Source organism: Hyperolius riggenbachi, chromosome 5 (genome assembly GCF_040937935.1).
Source record: "Hyperolius riggenbachi isolate aHypRig1 chromosome 5, aHypRig1.pri, whole genome shotgun sequence".
In the NCBI taxonomy this organism is placed as follows: domain Eukaryota; kingdom Metazoa; phylum Chordata; class Amphibia; order Anura; family Hyperoliidae; genus Hyperolius; species Hyperolius riggenbachi.
The window spans coordinates 242,888,650-242,906,389 of record NC_090650.1 but is presented as its reverse complement, the minus strand read 5'-3'; the positions used below and the strand labels follow the sequence as shown (position 1 = coordinate 242,906,389).

General features: G+C 38.3%; 1 protein-coding gene across 1 annotated transcript in view; it reads left to right on the top strand.

Annotated features, from left to right (window-relative positions):
- The first annotated feature begins 1,297 nt into the window (after positions 1–1,297).
- The window catches only part of LOC137518634 (cadherin-9-like), a 232,326-nt gene continuing 215,883 nt past the window's right edge, over positions 1,298–17,740 (top strand). The window contains exon 1 of the mRNA XM_068236736.1: positions 1,298–1,773. The gene's annotated coding sequence lies outside the window, so the exon portion shown is untranslated. The remainder of the gene's footprint in view (positions 1,774–17,740) is intronic.

Here is a 17,740-nt window from a genome sequence, read left to right as displayed (position 1 = left end):
ACAGGCACGCGATCAAGAACGCGCACCGCCGGCCCAGCGCAGCCGTACTACTACAGGTCATAGCGACCCGGAAGTAGTACAGGGCGAGGTGTTCGCTGGCGAACGGTTCGGGAACTGTTCGCTGGGGAACGGTTCGGGAACTGTTCGCCGACATCTCTATCCGTGTAGAGCAAGGCTAATTACAACTAACATATATAGTGTAAAAGGATCCTGATGCTAGGTACACACGATAGGTTTTTGCATTAGATAGATGCATTCGATAGATAATTTCCAACATATCCAATATTTCTTTCGATCATTTTACCGCTTGATTTCTCGTAGAGGTGAACGGAAATTGATAAGAAAAGATAAGAGAATTGAGCAGAAAAATGAATCGAAAATCGATTGAACAGAAAATCGACTGAAAAAACGCATCATGTGTACCTAGCATAAGGGTTAATTTAAATTCAAGTTTCAGCTATAGGTTGTTATCAGTTTCTGATATTAGATCATCCTAAAAATTTTGACATCCCCGTGCACAAAAGCTGTTACCACTAACAGGGGTGATGGAAAAGACCAAGTTATCACATAGATTCTACACCTTGGGAATCTTCAAATCATCATCAGCATGAGTCACAGAGGACCCGCGACATTGGTAAGAATAGAATTCCATGGTGAATCTGTATTTTTCCCCTGCAGCTAAATATAAAGATTGCAGTCTTCTCCAAAAAAAGAGAGAATACATAAAATATCTGTTTTTATTAGCAGAAGGCTTGTCACATTTGATTTCAAAGCATATTGATCATCCATCTGGTGCAAATATATGCGTAAAGATGTAGGAGGGAACAGTTTTAGAACTGACTTAGAATTAATGATCTGGGAAATAACTAGCTTTTTGTTGTTTTTCTGAACAATGTCTCACCAGAGGTTAACAATGATAAAGAGCTTAGGTATTTTGTTGAACTGCAAGCCCTCTTGAATTTGTAATATTATAGAAGTGTGCCAGTTGTTAAATGTGGCAATGTGCATCTTCTTCTGCCTAAAATTACAACAATTATCTGATTGCAATTTAATTAGCATATTTAATATTGGGTTTGTGTTTCCTCTATTTTGCTGGCTGCTTAAACAGATGGAATGCCTAATCCCTGCCAACAAATCTAAAAATACTTCCAACCACATACTGATCTGAGGTTTAAAATGCTGCAGATTGATCAAGTTGGTTCTAGCAGGTAATCTGCCACGCTTTCAACATTTCAATGAGCTTGTGCTTTTACTACAGCATTAGAGTGACATATCATTTTTCTGATGATGCTGAAGTTGTAGGGATGTCATTAGCTGCTGCTGGCGCTGAAAACAGATTACACGGGCTGATTAAGTGTGGATAGATGTAGTTTATTGCAAAGTAGTCTTTAAGAAACCCCTCCTCTGTGTTCCAACCCACCCTATTCATTTGCAAATCATTCTGTGTGCAGCCAAGATTTCACTCTAGCATTCTCTCCTCCTCCGTTAGTTATCACCCACCATGCTGAATACTGCTTTTCTATCAGCAGCACGAGCTCCTGATGTCTGAGCCTTGCTTACTAATCAGATGCTTTGAAAGGAAACAAACAAATCAGACAGTCTATTTCGCTGCAATCCCTTGCTTGTCAGAATCTAAATAGTACTGGAAGAGGGATTCTCCAGATAAGAGCAGAATTAGCAGGGAAGTTATTGTACAGTAAGCACTGTGGATAATGCATTGATAGTATCCCGCTGGACACAGACTCATGTGCTTAATGCATAATTTGATCTAAGGTAAGTAAATTGATTTTACTGATATCACTGATGTTCTTATGTTACTTGTTTTATCAATATGTGCTTTATATACAATAAGTTTTAAAATGAAATCTAATGGATGATTCTGTTTTATGTCATATAGCTTGATGCAAATTGCAGCATTAATTCTACAATTTAATAGCAAAGTGATATGAGTTAATGTGTTTTTTTTACGTTAATGTGTTTTTTAGTTTGATTGAATTCTTTAGACTGATTTTCACAGGTTAAAGAGTTATAGGGTACTGTAAACTGAGGATCCTTGTTTTAGTTGCACATTATTTTATAATATACTTTTAGATAGTCAGTTTAACAAAAAAAGAGAAAACCTTTTTTCTTCCTTTCTTTCTTTCTTTTTTTTTAATATTCTTTTTTGTGTTGTTTTCACACACAAGCACAAGACAACTACTCGGCAATTCCCAAGCAGAAAAGAGCAGGTGGAAGTCAGCTAAGCAGAACTACTGTACCTTATGTAAAACTTATTTACCAGATGTTATTCAGCGGTCCTTCTGACCTCTCTCTTGATATTCATGGACAGATCCGCATTAAATCTGCCAGAAAGCAGAAGCGTATGAAGCTGATGTTAAAAAATGATATGATTCAGCAAAACACAGTCATGTGATAAAGTGTTTTGTCTTGCCAGCAATAGATGGCAAAATTGGCGTAACTGCATATTTCTTGTTACCTTGAAGGTCCCAGGCATGGAATGATGAATACCAACAGTAGAGAAATCAATATTTACTGAGATTGGAAGGAACTGTTGCCATACATTTATTTATTTATTTATTTGTACGCAGTTTTCACTGACTGGGCTAATTTATCAAGACAGGTACTCAGATACCTGAAGTCAGAGTGGACTAGTTTTCCAGACACCCAGTAGATATGAGCTGGAGAATAAAACAGTTATTACTGTTTGTTTTTTTAATCCAGTTCCATGCACTGTTGTCAGACCATAATTCATTTTATAAGCTGTACTTTATATATTACTTTTAAAAATATGATCAACAGACTGGCAAACTCATGAAAGTAGAGAAATCTGTAGGTTTGATATAATGTTACCATATATGGTTGCTAGCTATATGAACTGTAATGAAATTTTGTATATGAACCTACTGCAAATGCAAATAACATTATACAGTAATTTTAATACGAAAGTTACATGTTTGTGATGCATTCTAGCATTTATGTTTGTGTTTGATTCAAAATAAAATGCCAACATGTAGATGTGCATACTGTAAAATAAACACTGACCCAATATTTGCTATGACTAATATTACACTATGTCTAATAACTTGGGTATTTTCAGAGTTATTAAATAATCATAGTCATAGTCCTAGTCAATCATAGTCATTCAACATCTTAATGGGATACTATACAGCTTCTTAGTAATCAGTATTCATTTGTAAGAAAATAAGATAAGTGAATTGTGAATAATTATTCACATCTCTCTCCATCCTTCGAACTGCGGTTATCCTTTTCATACTTCTAACACAATAGTTAAATCAAGGGCATTGAAAGGTCTACAGTAATTATGAAAAGGCCTGATCTTGACTGAATTGACAGCTCTTTATTCCATAAAGTGTTCTTTTAAGGATATATTTAAAGACCCATGCTATGCTCTTAATGAAATATTTCTGATTGTGTTGTTGTAGTTATGATTATTATTTTTATGCGCTCATATTTAATGCATGTTTAGAGCTTTATAGCACGCACCATAACTGAACAGTGTTACAGCTTCTTCATCTACATAATGCAGGCTACTAAAAGTACTTTTTTTTTCTTAAGCTAAGGACTTTTCTCTGCAAAGTTTTTTTTTTTTTTTGCATCTAAACAACAGTATGATCATTGTTTTTTTTTCTACCATTTATCATTTTAAATATAAGTTTCTGTATGCGTTGAAAACAAAAAAAAAAGATAAGGACAACCAGCTTATAAGATCTAAACCATACCCAGATTTGGTTATGCTCCCAGCAGTGGTGAATGAACTCTAAATAACATGGTTGTGCTCAAGATTTGGTGTCAAATGGACTGCATTATATGCAAATGATTTAAAATGCCAAGGATTTTGTTTTTCCTCTTTGAAATCAGTACAGCAGGATGTGAAATGTTGTTCCATAATTACCATGTAATTCTGCCCAACATAATCTCGAAGGTCTGCTTAGATGCAGGTTAACCAGAACTTATATATTACTCTAAGCAAGTTTGACAAAGCCTGTATTTGTTCCCAAAGCTCTCATACAATAAATAATCATCCAGTATGAGGAGTCCTGTTCAACTTGAGAAATGGCTAAATGGCACTTAGGCCCATGTGACACCTTGTGCCATGCTTGCCATGCTGCTTTTCCTTGCACCCTACTATCTTCACTCTAAGATAAGGTATTGCAGGAGAGACACTTGCCATTTTCTCTCTGTATACCCCTCCATGAAAATGAGCATGCAAGCAAGTGTTCATATTGTGTGCATATTCTTTCGAAGACTTTTGTCATGAACATTTGATTATTGTTTTCTTATTTGTACATCAACCTTCTATTGGCAATATGTATTTAGGATAAGGGAAAAAAAATAAATCAGAGAAATATTGAAAGTACGACTACAGACTTGCTCTTCATATATTTTAGCTATTATCTTGATCATCTTTCTTAAACACTTTCTCTTTTACTTACCAGGGAGCAGTATGCATATATGGTATGATCATTCCATTCTGTCTTACAGTATTAACTGCAGGCTTATTACTGAAGCCTAAAGATTAGTATGACAGGCACTTGACATTAATTAAAGTGGAAAAATATGGAGCCCATTATATGTCTTTCACTACAGGTTAATTAAAATTTAATATATGCTGGACAGCCTAATTGTGATGCATGTTTTTATTGTAATAAATAGTATGCTTTCCTAAACATAATTAGAAAGGAAATGTTGAGTACATATTTAGATCATTTTTGTTTCAACTAGAACACAAAGTCTAGGAAAAAAGAGAAAAGACCCAGACTGCGACTTAAGAGTATGACATATTAAATGAACTGAAGTATAAAGCATGTATTCCTAAAAGAACTTCCCCAAGTTCATGTGTCAGTCAACCAGATAACTATTGTAATTACAATAGTATTTCTTCCTAATTCAGCATTAATCAAATAATATAAGTTATATTTGCTCTGCCACTGCCAGTACTGTGGTTAAAACTCATGTATCCTTTACCTGTATTTTAAAAGAATTTGAGCGAAGTTCACAGCGGTCAGTTGCATAACTCATGCATTATAATGACTGTGAACTGCAATGGAGACTGGACATAGACTTTAATACAAAGCCTGCATGCAACGAGCGATCAGTTACAGCTCAGGACTGTGAATTATTCTGCAACGTAACTGAGCACTGTGAATTAGCCCTGAGCCATATTTAAGCCCAACTTAAATTTCATATGACATGGAAACCTTAATGCTTAGTTAGAAAATGGTGCACAGTCTTCTTTTTACATGGTTGGGAAAATGATTGCTATTGATCTATAGTTCCAACGTTATTAAAAATATTATGACTGTTAGAAAACTTTGATGAATTCATTATCTAAATATTTATCTTTTATAATAAAATGTCATATCATTTCAAGCCCTGTTAAACTATTCCCACAGAAAAGAATATTTGACTACACTAATACATAGACATTTTAATTTGAAGAGATTTATATGTTTCTTTTTGTCTCATTTTGTGTTGTGTGACATGACTAAAAAGTATTCTAAAATCAGAGGGCCACAATGTTCTTGAATCTGCCTGAGATGATCTAAATCTTTTCATCAGCATTACAAAACCAGTATTTTTTGATCATTTCATAAATTTCATTATAAAACTGTATGAAAATGATCAAAATTTCATTCTGATTTTGATTATGCACTTTTTTGATTTTATAGTACAGCTTTTATGAGTATTTGACCGAATAGGCTTCCCACTGCCTCTGCCTAGACTCCTTTGATAACTCACAGCTGCACTCGTCTTCATGCACAAGTGGCTTTGGCTTACTGTACAGGCAAGATGAGACTGTACTCATGCAGGAGCAGTATGGCCGCACTCATACACGGTGGGTAGCACGGCAACAAGCACATACCCAACAAGCTCTTGTCAGGTATGTTCAGAGAGCCTGTGCATGGCATTGGTGGGGTTGAGGAGCAGATAGGAGGCCTCTGGACTATTCAGAGGCTTCCCTTTACCTAGGTAAGTGTATCTTTCGTCTTGGGTACGCTTTATATAAGAAGTCTTAGTTTATGAAAACTGTTGAAAAATGATAACATTATTATTAAAGTTCACCGTGAAATTCATGTCAACTTTTCTCTTTTATAATCAATAAACACTCCTTGTTTAGCAAAAAAAAAGAAAGTTCACTGTGAAAATTAGATTATAGCCATGTTAGTGTGCTTGCAACATTGAAAAAGAAGTTGAGTTTTGTATGTGATACTCATTATTTGCACTAACAATGGTTTCTTAGCTTTTAGGCATGAGTCCCTTCATCAGTCACTTCCACTTAGTAAATTGAGAGTAAGGTAGGCCAAGGCTAGTTATACACTGCAGTATATCCTCAAAGAACAGGATCACAACACAATGGAGGGGAAAGCTGCGTTGTGCATTGTGTCTGAGATGCAACAGATACACATAAAAAGTATGCTTCACTGCTACTGTACATTAACAGGTCTGGTACCACACAACATGCCTTGTAGTAGTCCAATGCCTTGTAGTAGTCCAATGAATTCTGTTGCACTGCACTGGTAACACACATGTGACTATTCCATTACAAAATAATGGCATCACATTTGCCATTTGATTATTGTCCGATGCAACACAACATGTCAGTGTGAAGTAAGCCTAAGGGTGTTTGTGTATAAGTTTATCAGCACCTATCATGGCAAAGAACCCCATCATTGCATATTCTGGCACAGATTTTAATGCCATGCTATTAATGAAAACAGTTGGCAGAATTTGCACCCACAGTCCTTAATGCCCTGTTAGATTTAGGCCATTCTGCATTTAGTGCAACAAAACAGGTTTTTATTTTTGATAAAGCACAAACTTGTGCTGTTTTCTGAAGCATAAAAAATATAAAAAACTGATACTTACCTAAGAAGAGGTAAGGCTCTGGGTCTTATAGAGCCTATCTGGTCTCACGGTCCCCAGCGTTCCCCCACAGGCTCCCCCATTAGTAGTTTATGACCCATGGGTTGTAGACTGCTCTCTTCTACGTTGGGCTGGCTTTAGAGTCTTTGGAACCACTCTGGCTTCCAAAGACGTGCTGCTGCGTACTGCACATGTGCGAGCACCCTCTCTCGCGCACTCGCGCAGTACAGAGCTACTGGTCTTCAGGAGCCTGAGTGCTTCAAAAGATTTCCAAAGTCTCCCGTGGCAGGAAATTCAAAAGGAGGAGCCTGTGGGGGAACGAGGATACCGTGAGGAGAATGGGAAGGCTCTATAGGACCCAGAGCCTTCCCTCCCCTTAGGTAGGTATTTGCTTTTTTAATAATTATGCTTCAGACTCACTTGACGTATTTCTAACTGACATTAAAGTTTAACTGTAAAAGCAAAACATGCTAGTTTTTAGGCTCAGTTCCATAATTTCCAGGTTTACTATTCAAGGCCAGAAAAGAGCTTTGCCATGTTGGTGGTGACAGACATCTAGTTATAGTTGGGGGCAGAAGAAACATTCATGTGAAAGTCTAATGCAGGTGCAGTTAGGTAGAGTACTACTGCAGACTGCTGGGAGTTAGGATAAATAAGAGTGTTAGGTTAAATACTCTAGGAGACAGTGCTAATGGGATTAAAAGCGAATTATGCTTTCACTACTGCTGTGAGTGTTTAGTGCACTATTTTTCTTACTTAACATATTTCTGTATTTCAAAATACCTGCAATACTTTTTTTTACATAGGATTGAGACTGCTTGTGTTACACATGCAGACACAACCGGATTAATGTGTGTAGCAAAAGTGTATTCTTACTAAAAACATTTCTGTGTTGTAAAACATTGATTTTTTCCCCCTTTCTTTCAAGTTATATAATATTGTAACTACTAGTACATGGACACTGACAGAGTAACACACACACACCCACACACACTGTAGTGCATTGTGCCTGAGATGCAACAGATACACATAAAAAGGGGCGGCTGTAGTGGTTGTAATAAGAGTAAGGGTAGCTTAGCAGTTGGCCCCAGTGAAACACAAAGGGAATAGGCCTTTACAGCTTTCAAGAAGCCATCCATCCCTACCCTAGTTGTAATGGATAGCGACATCCTCATTTTAAATGTTGAGGTAGCCTTTCATTACAACTACGGAATGTTACATAGTGTATAGGCCCAGCATCTTCTTTGGACACAGGGAAGCTAAGGAGATAAAATAAGCCAGGGACATGCTGCTTCTAAATCTTCAAATGACCATTCCCACAGACACTCTAAAGCAGTTAGTCCCAGTGGAACACAGAGGGAATAAGCCTTTACAGCTTTCAAGAAGCCAGCCTTCCCTACCATTTTTAAATGTGAAGGGGGCCATCCATTCCAACTGCTGCTGAGTTATAGACTCAATGCCCCGGCATCTTCAGGCACAGGGGAGCTAAGGAGATACAATAAACCAGGGAAAGGCTGATTCAACATTCTTAAATGACAATTTCCACAGACACTCTAAAGCAGGTATGAGAGCTCTGAGAAACTGTTTCAGCATACTATGTTTGATTCTGTGGGTAAAGACTCTAAACAACTTACAGGAGAGGAGAATAATTAATTTGAAATGAATGTCAACACTTATTTTTATTCAATGAGGAGAAGGTGGAAGCGCTAATAGTCTGTGCTGATATCTCTGAAAAGGCCATTTCTGGAGAGGGAGTCCCCAAGTCATCCAAAATAATATAGGTAAATTTCCTTAAAGGACCTCTGTCGTGAAAATCATAAAATTTAAAGTATATGTAAACATATACAATTAAGAAGTATGTTTCTTACAGCGTAAAATGAGCCATAAATTACTTTTCTCCTATGTTGCTGTCATTTACAGTAGATAGTAGAAATCTGAGAGACCCCACAGGTTTTGGACTAGCCCATTACCTCATGGGGGTTCACAGGGACTTCTTTATTTTCAAAATGCACTTAGTGAAAGGCAGTTGCTCTGTCCAACTGCCAAAAAGGTGTACGGTGAGCAGGGAGGCTGGTCAGCATCTTTGTATAAATCTTTTTCAGGGAGTGTCTTTATAAAGAATAAAGGCCATGCTGAGAATCCCCTATGGAGAGATGAACTAGCCCAAAAACTGTCAGTAATGTCAGATTTCTACTATTTACTGTAAATGCCAGCAACACAGGAGAGAAATAAGTTATGGCTCATTTTACTCAGGAAGAAACATACTTCTTATTTGTATGTGTTTTACATTTTAAGATGTTTGCGACAGTTCCTCTTTAAGTACTGTGTGGCTGCTAAGTCAGCAGCTTCTCTCCTATAAACTGGTGGACATACCTGCCCTCTGTCAGGTATTTTTGTCTGCTTCTCCCTAACACAACATACCCAGAAGGAAAAAAAAATATCAGAGAAAGTTGTTCCTGCTTTGCAGAAACATGCAACAACACATGCATCCTTTTCAGTACAGCAGATGGTATATGGCAGGGTGCACCTGACTACAGACAGCTGGCCAAGGAATCATGGACAGGGACAGTATAGTTACTTCATCTTTGCTCTAAAAGATAAGCAACAGCATAATAGCATAATAACATTTAAAGAAAAACATTTCTTTGTTACAGCTGTTACAAATCCTAAAATACATCTCCAGTGTTTTTATTTCCTGCTTTCATGGACATATTTTAAGCTCCGGTTTACTGCGAATGTGCTCATGGGCTCGGTTGGCTATTGCATGGCCACGCATTAGGTAGAGGACCTGCACGGCCCAATGTGATTAATGATAATGCCTTGTTGCTAGTCTTTCGGAGGGCCACGCTCAGCAACGGGGGACAACAGAGTAGCGAGGGAATCCTCAATAGGATCATGAGGCTTCCCTTTCATTAGGTGAGTAACTAATTTTGTACCAGAGCTTCGTCTCCAGTACTCTTTGAAACAAATGGGGAAGAAAAAGCAAAGTACACACCACCAAGGTACAGTGTTGTTTCTAGGGCAGTCCCAAAAATGAACCACAGCAATTCTGTAACAATGACAGTAGGATTACCTAGTAGAAGGAGGACCTGATTGAGCTTTAAATGTAAGAACTGGCATTTCTCCTGTGTTGCCCTCAAAGCCGCATATACTGTATATACCCCTTCTAATGAATATAAAGATCCTTTTTTTATATTGCTCAGGAACACAAGATGTGTATTTCCTGTGTATTTTTTGTTGCATTTATCTGCTGAACAAGTTCAATGGAGTCCAAAACACAAACTAGGACCCCCCCCCCATTAATGTCAATAGGATTCATATTACGTTCTTGAACCTAAGTATTGGCTCCAATTCAGGTGAACTGTTGTTGAACCAAACTGAAGGGAATTCAGTCTAAATATCTCACAACATGTTTATATTATATTAGAAGGTTCCCCATACAATCTTCTAATTGCATACTGTATATTTACTTCACAATATTCCTGCTGATATTTAAGTATCATTGTGAAGAAACCCTTTAATTATTTTTGTATATTCATTAAGTGCATTAAATTGTTCTCATTGTTGATACTTGCAGTTCCCCACAGCACAAAAAAATTGAGAAATTCAATGTTGATTTTTTTTTCTTGCTCATTATTTTGTATTGTGATAGACAAATCCATATAGAGTGTTACAAAACAGCACAAGATTAGTCTTTTAGACTAATCCAACATGAAAACTATTTCATGCTCAGACATCTTTTAGGGCTGGGACCCATTAAAGTGTTTGTGGCAGTGTTTTGGGATCGCTTTGACAATGTAAGTGGATGGAGCAGATCCCACTGGAGTGATTGCAATTAGGGAAATCGCAATCGCAGGACATGCAGCTTTTTGGGAGCATTTCTATTGTAATATATAGTGTGGGAGGCTGGGAGCAAGGAAATTCTAAAATTTCTTACAAAGCGCTAGAACAAATCACTAGCGATTACAATAGTGCTTTGCCCTTGGTAATGGGTCCTAGACCTAAAAAACACATAACTATTACTAGTCGGCATGTCTAAGGAGTCTTTTGTACCTAACACATACTGTAGTTTGCCTTCCATAAACTAAACAGTTCATAAATAAATATTGTGCTTGTGATTTTGACAGTAAGTTATACATTCATCTATACACTTACAATATAAAATAAGATAGTAGTCATAATAGTCATGTGTCTTTCATTCTATTGGTCAATTATATAGTCTAACAACTCTGCATTACATACCTGTCCCTTTAATATGTACCCATGTTTGTTTCTTTCTTAATAAAGTGATGGAGAAATTATGCCATTACTTAAAAGCAATGAAAAATAAGGTTTCACTTAATAAAATTAACTTTTCATTGCCAGCAAGGAAGGCCATTATGTTCTTCTTTATTAATAACTTTATGATCACTGTCTTCTGTCTTGTGCAACATATATAGTTGCATGGACAGGATTCCTGGACCAAAGCCTTCTGTAGTCCCTCAGATAAGAAATGATTCAGAAAAGAATAGCATATCCAACACTGATGAGAAAACAGAAATCATTTTTCTGCCTGTATTTTTGTGTGAAATGCACGTGTGAATGCATTTATGTAAAAATGTGCAATATAAGCATGAAAATGTGGGTGCAGTCTGCACTAAGATATGCGTGTGATCTGCATGAATTCATGTGTGAGATTTTGTGAACATTTATGTGCACTACATGTGTATTCTTCTTAGGTGCATGTGGTGTATGTGTGTGAAAAGTGTGATTACACTTTTGTTGTATGGTATCACAAAGAAAATCTAGTCTATCTAGTTAGTATCTAAATATCTTTTTATTGTCACCAGAATAACACATTTAGAATACAGGGCCTATTTTTTTGATCATATGAATTTGCATAGGAATTTTTAATTAACATATTTGAAAGCATTGCCCATATAACGCAAATATACAGTAGTGAATAGATTTCTCATACATGAAAATGTAATTTTCAATGTGAAAATGAATAGCAAATATTCAGACTTACCTATATCAAACACGCTCTCTCTCTCTCTCTCTCTCTCTCTCTCTCTCTCTCTCTCTCTCTGTATATATATATATATATATATATATATATATATATATATATATATATATATATATATATATATATATATATATATATATACATACACACAAGCAAACTAAAATTGTACCCATTTCCAGGTATCTGCCTATCTATCTATCTATCTATCTATCTAACTATCTATCTATCTATCTATCTATCTATCTCTCTCTGTAACAATCTATCATTTAAAAATATTAGTAAATTCAATTAGCATTGTTCAACAACAGATACAATGCAAATTATTATTATTATTATTATTTTGTATATTTAATGGTAACTTTGGTTGCAAGATTAGAAATGTATACATGGAATGTACAACTACAAACAATTATACACGTGTTACTTAGTTGAATATCCACTGACTTGTTCCTCTACAAGACTTGTGTCTTGTAGAAATTGGAGAATGTTGTATTTTAAATATGTAATGCAGTAGGCGTTACTCGAAGAAGCAGGCTTAAAACTAATTTTACAGATGGATAAAGAGTCTAAAAAAGATGAATGGAATGGAACCTGAAGCATAATTTCCTGATGCTGCAGTGCTCTGAACAACCAGGTTTGAAATTTAGGCTTATAAAATCTTTGTAGGCCCCATGAACTGCAGCAGCTATGCTTTCTTGCCCAGTTTAAAAAGTTGCCATAAATCATTTCAATACAAAAATTAAAATAAATGTTTTTTTTCAGTGATATGCAAAACACAGCTCAGAAGAAGAAGACAAATATAATGTGCATACATTATGTTATCTATTTTACAGATATGTATTTAACTATATTCTACCTTAGAAAAATAATAACAAAAGATAAGTGAAGCAATCTGAAATAATTAATTTATGCAAATCATCCTGAAAAAAAAAAAACAGTAGATGTTGCAATTCAAGAAAAGGCTTTTATCTTAAACTACGTATTTGCAAAGCTGTAAAAATTGTACTGTATTTAAGGAAAGCCTGATTAACCTCCATGGCAGTAATTCTGAGCTAGGGTTGGGGCGGAAAACCGCAGCTCAGAGTGGCAATCCCGACCTGTGCTCTGGGTAGCCCCAGAGGCTGTATGCAGAGCAATGCGCACAGTGGGTGTTTCAACATACCTCCCAGGGGATCCCCACGTCGGCCGCCATTCTTCTTCGGCTCCTCCTAGGCTCTGCTTCCACCTGGTGAGATCTCTGGCTGTCGTCATGAAGACAGTCAGCAATCTCACTTTAGTGTTGCAGCGCCACCCAGAGGATGGATGGAGCCAGGGAGGTGAGTGATTGATGGAACTGCTGCAGATCTCCCTGGCACACTGCTTTTAGACCCTAAAATCTGGAAATAATCATAATGCCAAGGGGGTTAATTAAATTCAACAATAAACAAATAAAGCCCTTGTTAACATCCCACCTCCAACAAATGTGTTTATATGTTCAGTGAGGAAGCTGTAACTCCGAAAGTGAGAGGCTCACCAGAATCCCCAATCTCTCACATTAAATCATGCTTAGTTAAACACTGTCCCACCTGTATTACAGATTTTCACTCTAGAAAGTTCTGAAATTCTGTGGTGTTGAACATAGTGTACTATTTTAGTGTTAAGGATAAGTTCAAGTTTTTGCCAAAGTACTGTTCACATCAAAGTTTGCATTTTCACTTTTTGAGAATTTTCACCAAAATACACATGGGGCTCCATTCACTAAAGGGTGCTAAGTGTTAGCACAGCAGTGAAAACCAACTTTGCATGTGCTAACATGCTTTGCACGTGCTAACTAGGGTGCTAAGTAGTTTGCATGTGCTAACTACGGTGCTAAGTAGTTTGCATGTGCTAACTATGCTGCTAAGTAGTTTGCATGTGCAAACTACTTAGCACCCTAGTTTGCAGATGCAAAGCTTTTAGGTGTGATAACTGAGTTATCACGCTTTCGTGAATTAAGCCCATTGTGTTTTTTTTTTTTTTTTTTTTTGTATTCACCATGACCTAAATGCATTTAGCAAAATATTACCATCTGTGCAAAAATGTGAAACTTATTTTTTCTTCAGGTACAGACTACCCAGCAAGCTCATGGTGAACCAGAACTCATTGGAGCATGTAAGGGGCTACAAAGGACCAAACTGCCCTCTTACTAAAATATTAAGCAAAACAAAAGTTTGCCTTCTTAAAACAGAAGTAATTTGCAAGAATTCAGGTTCGAGTGAGCATATGATGTCTCCCACAATGCATCACTGCTGAATATGCCATAATTCAATAATGTGCATATTCAGCACTGAAGCATCATAGCAGACATCATATGCTTACTCCAACCTGAATTATTGCATATTTTTGTTCTAAGTTTTAAGAAGGCAAACTTTTGTTTTTCTTAATTTTAGTTAGTACATTTCCTAGCCTCTACTAGGAAATGTTTTAGATGGAAGTCCATTGTTTATGCCCACTGTAGCCAGTAGTGACATAACATATTTTAGCAATTAGTCCCCATTCACATCTAAAAAGGCAAAATGGGAGTGGTTAGCGCTTCCATTGTGTGTGAGTGATTTTACTGCAATTAGCACAGTAAAAATCACTGGACACTTCCGCAATTTCAGAACGAGTGCGGTCACCCACGATTGGTGCCAATAGCTGCAGTGAGAACACTGCTATAGGGTTACATAGCACTAGCGCTTTTTTATTGCGTAAGCTCCTGAAAAAGTCTTGGGGATGTGTGTGGGGTAAAACAGAGATTTCACGAATTGTATCATGAATACTTTGTCTATAGTATTACTGTGTATGTAAATTGTTTTGCACTTTTGCTTATGGATTATAAAATAAGTCACATGTACATTTACTGTACTAAACAAAAGCCATGATAGCATATGACAGTTTACCAAACGGAATCCTGGCCATCTGAAGTGGCTCTTCACACAAAGATTTACAGTTTGCAGGGAGGTGTTGAAAACACTGAAAATGTTTTTAAAACATCTGGGGATAACCAGCTGGTATAACCCAGAAATTGCAAAGGTCATTGATGTTGAACTCTGCACTCTTATGCTGGGCATACACGGTGAGATGTTTCTTATCAATCAAGCCGCTGTTTGCTCGATTGATAATTTCTGACGTGTCCAATCACTGCGCCGGATCGATACCGTGCTCGATCCCCGCGGGGGCAGACAATTTAAGAAACGAGCATCAGATAAGGAAGCACCCGCGGGGCCGAGCGCGAATCAATTTGGGCGCCCACGGGGACGAGCGGGGATGCGCCAGTATTGAGCCAGCAGCTCAATACCGGCACACAAATGAGCCGTGTATGCCCAGCATTAGATATGCCAAGCCAAATAGTCCATGAGATTAAGGCGCCATGGGCACCTACAAAATGGATTTAAGTACACGCTATTTGTTTGTTAGCAACAATTTTGACACATTGTACATACTAAAGCATAGTGCTTCTCAAAGTGTCTTTACTAGTATTGGCAGAACCATTCGCCGGGAGAAGGGTTGCCATCGAACGGTGGCTACTTGCACATTCCTGAGCAGCGCAAACTACATGGGCCGTTCACACCAGCCCTATACTTTCCCATAGTGCCATCTTTTGACCCTTCACCCTGAAATCAGGTGGGACAGGATGACCACACAGTTACGTCCACATAGTATCGCATTGAAACCCCTGTTACTGGCCGTACTGTGTTCAAGCAGTGATATCAGTGTCAAAAAAATGATTTAATTATTCGATTTGGAAAGTGCCCCTGTGCTGGTGTCATTCATTATAAGAAAAAAATGACAGGCAGAGGCAGAGTATCGCAAAGAGGTGCTAGGGTTTGTGGTGGTGCGTCGTCCCGTGGTTGTGGCATATGTGATAGTATGCAGAAGAAAGCTATTACTTCACAGAATACAGAAGAGGTGTTTGACTGGCTCACTCGATGTTCCACCTTTTCTACCTCTTCAGCTGCCAATGTTGCCACACCCTCCTCATCCTCCTCTGCTGTAGTCAACTGCAACACCACCTCCACCACCACAGCAGCCCCTCAAATTGAATTGGATTGCTCAGAGGAGCTATTTCTCTAGGCATTGATGGACCAAAGAGTATTTCCCCTGGCATTGATGGACCAAAGTGATGCTCAAGCATTCTTGCCATCTGAAGAAGGAGGAGAGGAGGAAGTCTGACATGCAGAAGACCATGCTGAGGTCACCACAGGGTGTAATCTAACCTAGGGTGAGCTGGAAAGTGTAAGCGATGGGGGTGATGATGATGTGGTGATGAATGTCACTTGGGTGCCCCAAGAGAGGAACAACAGTAAGAGAGTTCAGAGAGAGAGATGGCCTCAAAGAGGGAAGAAAAGGGTAGGAAGCAGGGAGAGGTCACAGGGGAAAGGAGGCAGGGTGTGATACCACCTGTGTTCATCCAGACAGGCCCTGATGAAGCATCAGATGACATGAAAAACACAGGCAGTAGGGGCTACCAAGTCTTGTGTGAGTTAACACTTGACCCGCCCGGCCATCCACGCCTCCATGCGGTGAATGGCGTAATCAAACTACAGCTGCACGCTGCGGCGTGTCAGCTTGAGATACACATAGATGGATTGCTATCCCAGTGTTAATGCGATGTCTGGTGGAGCGCCCAAGTGTGGAATATCAATATAACATGGAGGGACGCAAGTATACCACTAATACCTTAACTGCTTTAACTGCTACTGCCGCCTAACCTGCTGAGCTATATAACGCCTTGCTGTAAATGTCCTTCTAAGCATGCATGTATTATGCGGAGGAATGCACATCTGACAACTGTATATATGCCAAATATATATGGACTCCATCTCTGTTAGAAGGGAGGCAGCTGCTATGTGATTGTTCCAGCATATATGAGTGATCATAGGACTTATAGGTGGATGCTTGACTGCAGGGGCGTACTGAGTCTGTAAGCAAGTTAAGCCATCGACAATGTGGTGGTCTGGTGGCCCCTATGTGGTTTTTATAGTTCAGTTTTCTGCGCAGAAAAGTATTTTAAAATTTGAATTGCTGTAGGCTCTTTTACAGTTTAATATAGAGATTTTTGTATGTGCAATACATTTTTCAGGTTTTGGATCACTAAATAAGTTGTGCGTAGACCATTATGTTTTGCTAGATTGGTAATCAGCCAGACACCACCCCCGGTCACTTCTAGTGGTACTCAATGAGCTCAACAAGGCTTATTAGTATGGAAATGTGTGCTTGCTGCTGCCAGTTCAAAAGTCATCTGCATCCTGTGTGAACAGTGAATTGTTTGTGGGAAGACCAGCACCCAGGTAGGAACAACTTTGATAAGAAGGTACCTGAAGTCCCATTAGAAAGCCCTGTGGCAGGAAGCCCTTAAAGAAAGAAGTTGTAAAATCGCAAGCCAGCCCCCCTGTGTTTCACCTTTTGCCTCCTCCCCTCCTCTCTTTAATTTCCAGTAGTCCTTCACTCTGCCATCCAGCCTGCCCACTTCACGGTCATTGCCAAGAGAGCCAAAATTCCATCACTCAGATGTAATAGATGAAAAAAAATGCGGATGTCAAGTAACTCCCTACCCCAACGTCTGACAGCTGGTTTGTCAGAACTGCTATCCTGCCAGCTTTTACCTTACCAACTGGTAGATTATGAGAGACTTAAAAAATCTGTAGGCATTGCAGCCCTACAGAGGAAGGTACTAGGAAGAAGATATTGGCCATCCCTGACCTTTATAGGCATGTGCAGCAACAGGTCACCTAATCTCTGGAACATAGTGGTGAGACTAAGGTCCATCTGACCACAGACACCTTGTCTTTAAAACACGTCAAAACATGTATGGTTCACATACGTGCATGTGGTGCATTTTGTGAA